The sequence below is a fragment of the Silene latifolia genome, chromosome 2 (genome assembly GCF_048544455.1).
Source record: "Silene latifolia isolate original U9 population chromosome 2, ASM4854445v1, whole genome shotgun sequence".
NCBI lineage: Eukaryota > Viridiplantae > Streptophyta > Magnoliopsida > Caryophyllales > Caryophyllaceae > Silene > Silene latifolia.
This window is the reverse complement of record NC_133527.1, coordinates 181,770,180-181,784,156: the sequence shown is the minus strand read 5'-3', so window position 1 is coordinate 181,784,156 and position 13,977 is coordinate 181,770,180. Positions and strand designations below refer to the sequence as shown.

General features: G+C 41.3%; 1 protein-coding gene across 1 annotated transcript in view; it reads right to left on the bottom strand.

The window, feature by feature from the left end:
- Positions 1-13,977, bottom strand: part of LOC141643587 (vacuolar sorting protein 39) — a 64,501-nt gene that overhangs the window by 26,168 nt on the left and 24,356 nt on the right. The gene's annotated exons all lie outside the window — the stretch shown is intronic.

The window sequence follows — 13,977 nt, the reverse complement described above, 5'->3', positions numbered from 1 at the left end:
CCGGCGGCCGGTCGGCTGACCGGCGCCGAGGCATCTCGAATTTTGAGAGTCGAAAAATGAGAAAATGAAGTGAGAATGACCAAGAGCCGGCAGACCGGCGGCCGGTCAGCTGACCGGCGCCGAGACATGTCCATTTTGACTCAAAAATCGAATTTTTTTGAAAAAATGCTGTATGACCGAGAGCCGGTCGACCGGCGGCCGGTACCCAGCCGGCTCCCAGCCCTTTTTCCGCCTTCTATTTATTTGCTCACCCACCCTTTTTCCCACCACTCTCTAAAATTCACTCTCTCTCTCTACACTCCCTCAACATAAATTCCTCTCTAATTCCCCAATTCAACCCACACAAATACTTCCCTTTTCACCTAACTTGAAGATGGCTTCCAAAAGAACAAGGGCGGACACGGCTAGGGCCATTGAGGAGTCGGCTCAATTCGGGGTGGCACAAGTGACGGATACCTTACCGGATCCCGACTTCCCTAATCTGGTTTTTGCCTCCGGTACTCAAAAGGGTAAGTTCCTCTTATTTAAAAATCGTCCAATTCATGCTACTAAATTCATTTGTAGCCAAACAATGAAGGACCTAGGGATAGATACCGATGCTAAGAAATTGTTTAGAGGGGTGGGAATGGGATTCTTGTACACCCTTAAGCGATTGACTTACCCTTGCCTTACTTGGGAATTTTTGAGCTCGCTTCAAGTTGACAAAAGGAGAAGCACCGGGGAAATTGTTGAGATTAGGTTCCGTCTTATGAACCGAAACCACACTATGAATTTGAAGAGGTTTGGGAAGGCCTTTGGTTTGAATTACATGGACTCTTATAGGGAACCCGCCGACTTTCATCATTCTAGGGTTTGGGAGGCTATTTCGGGTAAGCCCGACCCCACGGTAGGAAAAAGGAGTGCCAACTCTATTCATTTTCCGGCTATAAGGGTTTGGCATCGATTTATGGGGTGGACCATCTTTGCTAGGAGTGAGCCGTGGTCCTTACGGACCGATGAACTAAATATCCTTGGCTCTTACCTATTCCAAAAGCCCAAGTCGTTCCAAATTAACATTGCTCACCACTTTGTGCTACACCTTCGGAAATTGGCTAATTTCCCGGACCAAAGTGTGGGAATTTTTGTGGGTGGGATGATTACCCAATTGGCTAAGGATATTGGTGGGTTTGACGAGTCTTTGTACAACCCGGTTCAAGAACCAAATGTCTTATCAAAATTTTACTTGACTCACTCTTTAGAATGGTTTAAAGTTGACCCCGCCGATAATCGTGAATATTGGCAAATCGATGACAAAGATTCAATTGTCCTTCCTAACACCAAAGAAACAACCATCAAGCAAGACCAAGCTACTTACCTCCTCACGGTACGTGAGCGTGACCACACCGGGGGTGCCCGACAAACACTTTCTCGGCGAGAACGCCATGGCCCGACCTCGGAATCCCACCCATCCACTTTTACCTCCTTGCCTCAACAATTTGACACTCACTCTATGCCTTCAACGTCTCAACAACCGAGCTATCAACACCCTCCCCTTGACCCTACTTTGGTAGGGTACTTTGACAACTTAAACTTGGCGTTGGGTGAGATGAAGAGTGAAATGAATACTCGGTTTGACGCGGTGAACCAAAGGCTTGACCACATCTACTATAACCAAGGAGTAGGGAATTACCCTATTTATGATGATTATGCCCGCCGCGGGTTTGTCACAAGGGATGGGCCGCACCCGGATTACTTCCAATGGCCCACCCATGGTTACACCGAGCCGACTATTCGCGGAGGGTTCCACTTGCAGTCGGATTACTTTGGTAACCCGGCCTTTCCTACTCCCGTGGTTCATCATGAGAGTGGCACGTGGTTTAGTGGAGTGGCTCCTTCATTCCAAGGTGACGCGGGGGCGTCGGGGTCCGGGGGAGGGTGGAACTTGAGTACCGATGATGATGTTGTTCGTGATGCGGGTAATGATGATTTCAATTTGGATGATGATATTGATTTTGAGAATTGAGTTGGTGAAGTGGAGAGGGTACTTTCAAATGTGAGCTCTTGGCAATGGTGGCTTCCTATGCATCTCGTTCCATGACCCTTTGTTAGTATTTCATCTCTCCATTTCTTGAAAATTGGTATTATTTCTTGTTGGTTGGAAGAGTAGAGTAGCTCTTGGAATTCCTAGCCTTGCACCATCATAAGGCTTATGCTCCCGTTTGAAAAATCCAAAATGACAAGTATGATCTCTCCCTTTTATCCAAATTTCTCATTCATGTTTAAATTTTTCGCATGCATTTAGTTGATAATTCATTTAGTTGCATCATATAGGATTGCATTAGATTTCAATTTTGTAATATACCGTCACATTTAGTAATTGCATTCACTTAGCATAATTTGCATTGTCATTTCAATTTTGCATGTAGAATAGAGCATGCATTGCGTTTTCAAAATAAAATAAAAACCAACTAAAAATTGAAAAATGACCAAAAATCACCAAAAACATGTTATTTTCTTTCACTAAATTGCCCTCCCATGTCCATAAATAAGTGTGGGGAAGGCCTAAAAAAAAAAAAAAAAAAAAACCAAAAACTTGTCTTTTATTTTGTATTCCCTCCACACATTTATTTCCATTTGGAAGTAATGTAAATAAATAAGTGTGGGGAGGGAGTTCTTATTTCAAAAATAACCAAAAATATGTTATTTTACCTTTGAAAAATCAAAAACCAAAAAAATATGTTCCTTTCTTTTTCTTATTCACTACCTATGCTTTTGTCCATTGAGGACAATGTACATCTCAAGTGTGGGGAGGGAAATATCCACCCTTGTGCATATTTGTTTATAATTGTAAATGTTTATAAATTAGAGAAAATGCCTAAAAATTGAAAAATTTCTGAAAAATTCAAAAAAAATTTGCATTGTATATATATGTTTTGTCTAACCTTTTGGCTTGGCGCATTGACCACTTGAGGCAAAAGGGAGCTAGAAGACCGCTTGGTATAATCCTTCCTATCTCTTGCTCCTTTTACTATTCTTTCTTTTCGGTATCTAGCATACTTTGAAGGAGAATGGGAATTTTGTTGCTTTGGGTGTCTCCTTGGGAGACCGTTTGGAATTTTGGTGTTGACGTGCTGCTAGGTTTAGCCAATTTGTTGCACGTTTCATTTCATGTTTGTTTAAATTTCCGCATGCATTTGTTCACATGTAAATACTTGTTGCATTTCTTTCTTTTTGCATTAAGTTTGTAAATAAGTTTTTAAGGAAGAACATGGTCAAAGGAAGGGAACCAAGTACCCCCATGATGAACTAATGTGCCCAATTGTGCCTTTCCCCTCCTCGTGACTCGCGCCCGTGGCCTCTTAGTTAGCCGAGGAAGGAGGGCTTGACCAATGAGTCTAGACTGATCTTGTGAGACCTAGGACCGTAGACTAGACCTTTGGCTCGACCTAGCTACTCAAAGGTAAGGGTAGAGTCTCCTAGGGCGGGTACATTCATACCCCGCCCTCATCTAGGTTTGAGAGTAGGTCTCCTCGCGAGGCGTGTCACATCATTACGCATAAGTGTGTCGCATCGTCCTTAGATCATGAAATTGCATTACATTTTTGTGCATATGATATGAAGCAAAAATCAGTTTATATGAACCTCACGATAGCCAAATAGCCTTGTTTTATTCCCTACATTATCTCCCTTTTTGATTCACCCCCTTTGAGCCTTAGCCTTTTCAATTGGCAAACCCACTAAATTAACTACATTCCATAAACACCTTTCCTTAATCAAGAATTGGTCGGTTTTGTAGTAGTGTTTTAGGAGGTGATTGGGTCATAATGGCGGATAGTTTATTTATCCACTTGGGTCGGAATTTGGTACGAATCTGGTTTGTATATAAATAAGAGGTTGTAAAATTGTAATGAAAAGCAAAATAGAAAAGTGAAAAAGTCATGAAAAATTCAAAAAAAAGAAATGAGTTGTGTGTTGTAAATATTTGTTTGTTGTCAAGAAAAAGAAAAAGGCAAGCAACACCCCTACTCATCATTAAAAGGGGTAGAAAAAGCCGTTGCTAAATATAGAGGCAATTTGATGTTTTTCCAAAATGAGTCGGGTTTACACAATTTTTGCAAGACTTGAGAAACCGAGTCTTTGTTAGGGTGTAGACGTTACCATTTGTTGAAATAAGAGGAGTACTTTCAAAGTTTTTCCAATTTGAGTTGGGTTTATGCAATTTTTGCATAGTTTTGATCATCATTGCTATGTTAGGGCATAGACGTGTCTCATGTGTTGCAATAAGAGATGGGATGTGATGTGTCGACGATTCTTGATTTGAACCCCACATGTCCAAACGGTGCTTGCACCAATCCCGTTTCGACCTTCTCCTTAGCCCCGTTGTAACCCTTGCTTCATGTTTTGTGCATTTTCCCATTGTTTGTATTTCATTGGACATAGGACGGTCTTACACACTAGATTGCGGGCACGTTTTCGCTAGTCGAGTTAGTTGAGTGATTTTGGTTACTTATGGTCACAAAAATCACCTTGTTCTTTCATTGAGTGACGAGTGAAAACCGTGAGGATGTCGTTGCCTTGGTCTCCTTAGTCATGGGTCCTTTGGTTGAATCTTGTGTCGGTTTTGTAATTCTCGGCGGACTTGCCCTTTCTCCCCTTTCCCCGCTCTTGAATTTGTTTCTTGAGCATTGGTCACACAAGGGTTGCTTTTGTCACATTTAGGGGGTTGGCACCTCAATTGGCACTTCTGAGACGGTACTCCCGACCAAGACCGTGTTTTGTTATTTGAAAAAATTCGGCCACTTAGATGAGGAAAGTGGACCATTTTGTTAGACGCATTCTATTTGTTGATTACGTGCTTTCATGATGAATGTGTCGGAAGTTTTGTAGCAAGACCCAACTTGCCTTGCAATAGGGCACTTTTCCCTCATGAGTGTCAAATTGTGAGTTGAAGGGGCGTTGAGTGCGCTAATACTCAATCGGCTTAGTTAGTAGCTTAGTTGAGTGATGCTTATATTGTGCACCCACTCACCGTATTTATCTTAGTAGTGCTTTGTACTTCGGTTGAGGACTTACTCGGGGACGAGTAAGGACTAAGTGTGGGGAGATTTGATGAATGAACATTCGGCCCCTTTTTACCCTTCCTTTTGCTAATCTTTTGGACTACTTAGGCACGATCTTAGGCCTTTTTTCTTGCATTTTGCTCCATATTCCCGCTACTATCGATTTCGGTGCTCTATTGTAGGTAATTGAGCTAGCTAGAGGAAATTTGGGAAGAAACAAGGCACAAGAGGAAGATAGCAAGGAAGAAAGAGGAGGAAAAGACGAAGAGTGACCCTGAGCCGGGTAGCCGGCCGCCGGCCGACCGGCGGGCTGTCATATTGCCAATTTCGAGCTTCAAATTTGAGATTCCTCGGCGCCGGATGGGCAGCCGGCCGCCGGTCGACCGGCTGGCGGTCACTGCTACACGTGTTTTGTATTAATTTCCCCTTTTTGTAACTTAAGTAGGAGGACACTATAAATACCCCCAAAATTCGGTGTTTTGACACACAACCCTAGATCTGAATTATTTCCCTTTCCAAGTTTCAAAATTTGTTAATTATTTCACTAATCTTTCCCTAATCATTCCTTAATTAGTCTAGTTCTTCAATTAATTAGTAATTGGAGTTGGGTTGTAAGAAGAATTGAAGGTTTCTCCTTCTTTAATTTTCTATCCTAATTCCTTTCTTACTATTTGATTGGTATTATTTCTCTCCTTTTTCCCATTTGTTTACATTTTGTTCTTCCTTCAAGTTTTTGATTGTTTATGTTAAAATTGTTGTTGTTGTTTGTTTGTTGTTCTTATTTTCATCATTGTTCATCTTTGTATTGTTCATCTTTCTCTCTTCTCTCTTTCATTTGTTCATCCTTGGTTAGTTGTCCTCAAAGACTTAATCTTTGAGTTGATTTGGGTAAAGATTGTGTCTTTTAGTTTAATCACTCTTGTTATTAGATTAAATCATCTTTCTCTACAACTATTGTTGGATTATTGCATGTTTAGTGGTAAAATTCATCTTCCCACCATGTTTGTGACCAAAGATTCCATCTTTATTGTTTATTTTGCAATTAGGACCATGATTAGTGAGTAGTCTCCTTCTAGGACTCGGTTTGGCCCGATATGGGTAATTTCACTAATTAATTGTCACCAAGGCTAATTTGAGGGGAAAATTGGTTAGGGTAGTCTTGGGGAATTTTCATGCTTAAGATTTGGTCTCCGGGTAGTGTCGGCTTTTGACCCTTGTCCACCAACGGAAGTTGGTTAGGTTGTTAGTCGAGTATTTGGGGACCGACCCTTGTCACCAACTAAGGTTGAGACCGGAAGGGAGAACCGAGGGAGGGTGCCTCTAGGCTAGTGTTTGAAATCGACCTCCGGAAGGGGGAGTGGGATGACCCGGAATATGATGAGGGCTTAATGACCTTGACCATTTACTTGACCTCCTTGGGAAAATGCATGTTCTTGGGGTTGTCGGGTTTTGAGTTAGGGAGTCCGGCTTTCGAACCCGGGAGGGGGGTTAGTCGGAGTAGCTAGTGTCCTAGTGCGAGACCGGAAGGGAGGTTCTAGGCGAATTAGAGTCATCTCCCCCTTACCTTTCTACCCCTTTTGATTAGCCGAGACGATTAGTATGTGGAATTACTCATATTCATGGTCGGACCGAGTTCTAGCCTTTCTCTTTATTTGATCTATCTCCTACCTTTAGCTTGTTTTTACCTTATCTTGTTGTTTGTCTTTAAATTTGTTAGTTTAGCGTTAGTTTGTTACTACCCTCTTTGTTATCTATCGACTTAGCTAAGCTCAAGAATATAGACAATTAGTAATCACCCCTACTCCTTGTGGATCGACCCTCTAGAGTGTACAACGATAAAATCGTGCACTTGCGAGATTTAACTTGAGACCATCAGAGGTTGAGGATGAGGAAAATCCTGAATTTCCATCAACTACCGACGGAATTTCCGTCACTGCGTTTCCCTCCCCATTTTCCAGATTTAACTAGAAACTGCCACGTGTCCCACAAACTGACGGAATTTCCGTCAGTAAACCTAAAAAACTGACGGATTTTCCGTCACTACCCTCTGTTAATGTGATTTCAGAAACCTACGTGGAATGCCACGTGTCAGTAATAACTGACGGAAATTCCGTCACTAATGCTAAACACTGACGGAAATTCCGTCACTATTGACCTATAAAAAAGGACGGATTTTCCGTCACATATCCGTCAGTTTTTTGGAAGACTGACGGAATTTCCGTCGTCTGGTATTTTATCGACGAAATAAGTGACCCACAGTTCTTGACGGAATTTCCGTCGTCGAAAGAAAATACCGACGGAAAAGCCGTCAGTATGGGCTTTATTTTTCCGTCAGTTTCCCGCGTTTTTCCTGTAGTGCAACAGACTGCTGGAAAGTAATCCTGACATTATTTGGGTTCCAGCCCAAATAATGTCAAAGTACTCACATTGCTGTTTGGATCTTAGGGTTCGTTTGGATTGAAGGAATTAGAGAGAAGGGGAGGGGAGGGAAAGGGAGGATTTAATTTCCTTTGTTTGGATAAAAAATATGGGAGAAAGGAAATGGAAGGGGAGAGAAATGAGAGGACTTATTTTCCCTCCTATAGAACAAACTATAATCTTTCCAATGGTGGCAAGATTTGGAAAGAAAACATTATTTGGACTCTAATTATACCACCAACATCCTTCAATCCTCCATCCATTCTTCATCTCCCTCCTTCCTCCCCTTCCATTTCCCTTCATAATTTTTGTTATCCAAACACCCACATCTCATTTGCCCTCCCCTTCTCTCCCCTCCCTTCACCTCCCCTCACTCCCCCTCCCCTCCCCTTCCCTCCTAAAATTGTATCCAAACAGACCCTTAGAGATGTTAAGGCGCATCGTTGTAAAGATTTAACCCAAAATGGGATTGGGTATGTTATGCGCCATAGTGCCAAGTTAAGCGGGATTTCCGTGGACACATATGAACAATCTGATAGATGAACCATCTCAACCAAAACCTTAAGGTGATGGTTGAGGCCCAACTATTATAAATATTCCTATTACAATCAAGGTCGGAGAAGTCTGATTCTTTGTTTAATATTGAGAATTCAATTGGGTTTTGTAGGTATTGAAATATAATATATTGTTTATATTAGTTTCCTTGTATTTAGCCGTGTAATCTTTATGTAGTTGGTTGTTACCTCTTTTGTAGGATCCTTTTACTATGTTTGACTAGGGTTGTTAGTTTTTGCTATATAAACATATCTCCTGTAACCTTCTTTTGCATTCAATAAAACAGAGCCTTAAGCTTTCATATCAATTTAATTGTTTCTCAGTTTATCATGGTATCAGAGGAGCAGGTTTGATCCCCGCATCCATCAAACACAACGTTTTTTCTCATAAACAAAATTTATTTACAAAAAAAAAATGGTGAAAGTTGGAGGAGAAGGCATCGGCAGTGATGGAAAGACAATGACAATACCACCATCATCTCCATTATTCCTTCATCCTTCTGACAGTCCGAGTCTTAAATTGACTCATACGCTTTTTAATGGTGAGAACTATGATCTATGGGCTGATGCGGTTAGAAACGGGCTTGACGCTAAGAATAAGCTAGGCTTCGTCGACAGAACCGTTCAGAAACCCACGGGATCCGAAGAAGATAATTATGAGGTCGTAGCATGGCGTCAATGTAACGCTATGGTGAAGGCTTGGTTACCAACGTCATTGACGAAAAGTTGCACCCTAGCATCACCTTTTCTGCTGGTACGGTCATCGAAATTTGGAAGGAATTAAAGGAACGTTACTCGGCCGGTAACGCTCCTCGTGTTCATCAACTCAAAAGCGAGTTGACAGAGTGTAGACAAGGTTCTCGTTCAGTTGTGGATTATTACACCCACCTGAAGTCTTTATGGGACGAATTAGCTAATTACAGTCGCGTCCCTGTTTGTACTTGTGGTGCCGGAACTGCGTTCACCAAGGAAAAGGAGGAGGAGAAAGTCCACCAGTTTATTATGGGACTTAATACATCGCTATATGATCATCTTCGCTCCAATTTACTAATGGAAGACAACCTCACTTCTCTCAGCCGCGCCTATGCCCTAGTTTTAAGAGACGAACGCCACAAGGCAGTGACTCGAGTGCGGGAGGAGCAGACTGAAGCCGCAATGGCTACCCGCATCGAAACCAGCCGTGGTCGTGGAAAAAGCCCTGTACCCGAACAGAAAGAATATGAGCCACCCCGTTGTTCCTATTGCAATAAGTGGTACCATACCGAAGACAATTGTTGGGACAGATTGGGTATTAATGGCAGGGGCCGTGGACGAGGAAGGAAAGGCAATCGTGGAGGCGGCCGTGGAGGACGAGGAGCAGCAAGTTCTAGTCAGGCCGTGAATGCTACTGTCACGACTGAAGGGGAATCATCCAAACGTGAGTTTACAGCGGAGGAGTTCGAGCAGTTAAGGACTCTTCTTAATGCTAAGTCCAAAGGTAACGAAAAATTGCAAGGTACGAATCATGTGAAGTTAAATGATTGGATGCTAGATAGTGGTGCGTCGCACCATGTGACAGGTTGTCGTGAAATTCTCACGAAACGGTGGCAAGGAGAACCGTCGACAGTAAGTCTACCAGACGGTTCCACAATACTAGCACGAGAGCATGGAAAAGTAGTGCTAAATCAGAATTTTGAATTAAAGGATGTATTATACGTACCCAATCTAACCTGCCACCTTATTTCCATTCAACAATTGATTCGTGAAAATCATTGCTTTGTGACATTTAATCCTAATTATTGTATAATACAGGACCAGTTTTCGAAGACGGAGATTGGACGGGGTGAGCAGCGAGACGGCGTCTACTATATGACACGAGTTGATGCAGTTGTGGCTCGAACAACTATTGATGAAGGGCGAATTTGGCATCGGAGATTAGGCCATCCTTCAAATAGTATTTTTCCATCCTTAAGTAATTTGGTTAAGAAACATTTGTCTTTTGATTCTGCTTCTGCTTGTGATTCTTGTTGTCGAGCTAAACAAACCCGGACAAGTTTTAAGCTTAATAATAAACGACACGCTATTGCTTTTAATTTGATCCATTGTGATATATGGGGACCCTATCATGCTAAAAGCCTTTCAGGAGCTCATTATTTTTTGACGATAGTTGATGACCATAGTAGGAGCGTTTGGGTCCATCTTATGAAAGATAGGGGAGAGGTATATGATTTAATGAGATATTTTTGCAAAATGGTTCAAACACAATTTGGGAAACAAGTAAAAATCGTACAAAGTGATAATGGTACCGAGTTTCTTTCGGGGCAATTAAAACATTTTTATCACGAAAATGGTATAGTTTTCCAAACCAGTGTCGTTGACACCCCTCAACAAAATGGTCGGGTAGAGCGAAAACATAGACACATATTAGAAAAAGCAAGGGCTCTCCGATTTCAAGCTAATTTGCCTATCGAATTTTGGGGGGAGTGTGTCCTAGCCGCGGCTTATCTCATAAATCGAACTCCTACACAAATTTTGCAAGGGCGTACACCATACGAGCTTCTACATGGTCAACCACCTATTCTTGACAACTTGCGTGTATTGGGATGTCTTGCTTATGCCCACAATAAGCAAAGACCCAAAGATAAGTTTAAAGAACGGGGAATACGTTGTGTCTTCATTGGGTACCCGAAAAATCAAAAGGGATGGAGAATGTATGACTTAAAAACCCGACGCCAATTTGTGTCACGAGACGTCATTTTTTATGAAAATACTTTTCCATATATTATTACCAGTGATACATTAGGGACACGGGTAGAACCAAATTCCACAACTGATGATGATATGCTTCATATACCCGACACACTTATTGAACCCGAGTATGCTCAGCCGAATAGTCAAGTTTCTGACCATCATGAAGAAGAAGCAACATCCCCTAATACCAATATTGAAGCTACTGAAGTTACAGGGGACATAGTAAATGATGCAGCACCGAATGCGGGTATTGAGGGGGAGACTAGTACTGAAACGAATGAGGCAGGGACTGATGTGCCGAAGCTTGGTAGGGGAGAAAGGCAGAAATTTGAGCCCGCTTGGAGAAAGGATTACATCTGCAAATCAACTCGTGTCATTCCCACTAGCAAGGCTCACACGTGCACATCTCCGTCCTCCATGAAAGGTACTCGTTATCCAATAATTGATTATGCCACAAGTAGTTGTTTTTCATTGTGTCACAGAAATTTCATTGGAGCCATCGATGCCGTTCGAGAGCCACGTAATTACTTTGAAGCTATTAAGAAAGAAGAATGGAGAGTGGCCATGGCAAAGGAAGTAGAAGCTCTCGAAAAGAATGGAACTTGGCGAATTGTCGATTTACCCATAGGAAAGAGACCAATTGGGTGTAAGTGGGTCTACAAAATCAAGCACAAGGCGGATGGAACCATAGAAAGATACAAGGCTAGGTTGGTAGCCCAAGGATTCACTCAAGTGGAAGGGGTCGACTATCATGAGACGTTTGCACCTGTTGCGAAAATGACCAGCGTTCGAATTCTATTGGCGGTAGCAGTTGCAAAACAGTGGAATATTGCACAATTAGACGTAAATAACGCTTTCCTTCACGGAGATTTAAATGAAGAAGTCTATATGAGATTGCCCCAAGGTTTCGAAACAGCTGGCTCGGGAAAGGTTTGTAAGCTTTTAAAATCATTGTACGGGTTCAAGCAAGCGTCACGAAACTGGTTTGCTAAATTGACAGATGCATTGAGAAAATATGGATTCACACAATCTATGGCTGATTATTCCTTGTTCACTATGCATAAGAATGGTAATTTTCTTGCTATTTTGGTTTATGTTGATGATATGATAATAGTAAGTGATAATGCCGAGGCAAGTGAACAATTGAAGAATTTTCTTGATCATAAATTTGGAATTAAGGATTTGGGTCGATTAAAATTTTTTTTGGGGATCGAGGTAGCACATGGAGCAGCGGGCCTGTTTCTTTGTCAGAGAAAATATGCAATGGAGATTGTAAGGGAAGCCAAAATGGAGGGAGCTAAACCAATACATACTCCAATTGCACAAAATCACGATTTGGCTCTTGCTAATGGCTACTTGTTAAAAGATCCTATGATGTACAGGAGGTTAGTTGGTCGTCTCGTATACCTTACTATCACACGGCCGGATCTATTGTATGCGGTGCATACTTTGTCACAGTTTGTTCACGCACCACGAAAGGAGCATTGGGATGCGGCACTTCGTGTAGTACGTTACCTCAAAGGAAGTCCAGGAAAAGGAATAGTGATGAGTAGGAGCACAGATTTTCAGGTTCACGGGTACTCCGACTCGGATTATGCACGTTGTCCACTAACGAGACGATCACTGACAGGCTATTTCGTCTCCTTAGGTAATACTCCTATTTCTTGGAAAGTAAAGAAACAACATACAGTGGCTTTGTCTTCTGCGGAGGCGGAATATAGAGCATTGGCCGCCGTCACAAGGGAGCTTATTTGGGTAAAATCTTTCTTACACTCTCTTGGAATTATTCATGATCAACCCATGGACGTATTGTGTGATAACAAAGCCGCCATACACATCGCAAAAAATCCAGTTTTTCATGATCGTACAAAGCACATTGAAATCGATTGTCATTTTGTAAGGCAACATTTGGTAAGTAAAAACATTGAGGCGAAACATGTTCGGAGCAAGGAGCAAGTAGCGGACCTTTTCACAAAGGCGCTTGGAGGAGAGGCGTTTGATTACTTGCAACGTAAGTTGGGTCTTCGGTTACCCGATGTTCCAACTTAAGGGGGAGTATGGAAATATAATATATTGTTTATATTAGTTTCCTTGTATTTAGCCGTGTAATCTTTATGTAGTTGGTTGTTACCTCTTTTGTAGGATCCTTTTACTATGTTTGACTAGGGTTGTTAGTTTTTGCTATATAAACATATCTCCTGTAACCTTCTTTTGCATTCAATAAAACAGAGCCTTAAGCTTTCATATCAATTTAATTGTTTCTCAGTTTATCAGAATTTGTCGAAACTTGAACTCTTTACTATGAATGTAGAGGACACATTGCTGTCTTCGATTGCTAAAGCTAACTTACCCTTGATCCAATTTACCCTAAGCTTTCATCTACTGAGCTCTCACCATTTTTGCGTGCTTATCCCAAGTTAGAGAAGTTGGATATTAGCTCGGAAACGTACTTGACTGATGAGACAATGAAAGGGTTGGCTTTTTAACAACTTCAACATTTCAAATGCTGGTGAAGAATTGTCCCGTACTTGAAGAGATGAATGCTATGAAAACACTACTTGGTAAGGGAGAACTAGATGAACCATTGGTTCAAGTGGATAATATTAAGTGCTTAAAACTTTGTTTAAATGATCTTTTGAGGGATGAGATGCTTGAAAAAATCGGGTTCATGTGTCCGAATTTAGAACATCTTCGTCGCTGCTCGCTAAGTTGTCAAGAGATTACTCTTTTGTATTCTCTCTGTGTATTTTGTGACTCATTTTTCGTTGATTATGGTTTAAAGTGACTCTTTAATTTCAGGGTGAATTTTTTACTGAGACAGATTAATTTCCACTGTATGGTTACTTGAAAAATAATTCCCACCATATAGTTAAACTGGGATTGGATAATCCAAAGCAAAATGATTGGAAAGAACAAGAAATTGGAATTCCTTAAATATTGTCTTGGAAAAAAAATTATTCCCTCCATATTACTACTTTAATTTCTAATTATAGTTATGATAAGAGAATTTAAATTATTTTTATTTGTTTATGTGTGTTAATATTATTTTTTTTGGTGACGAGGGAATTCACAACTGCTATCTTCGGTGTGCACTGGGTAAACCCTCGAGTATATGTGATAACCTGCAAACTACGTATACCAGGTAAACCACTCGAGGGTGACATGCTCAAAGTCTGTAAAAACAATTTTTCATGACTTGATTTATATTTTGTGTTCGAAATAAAGTCAGATTTAAA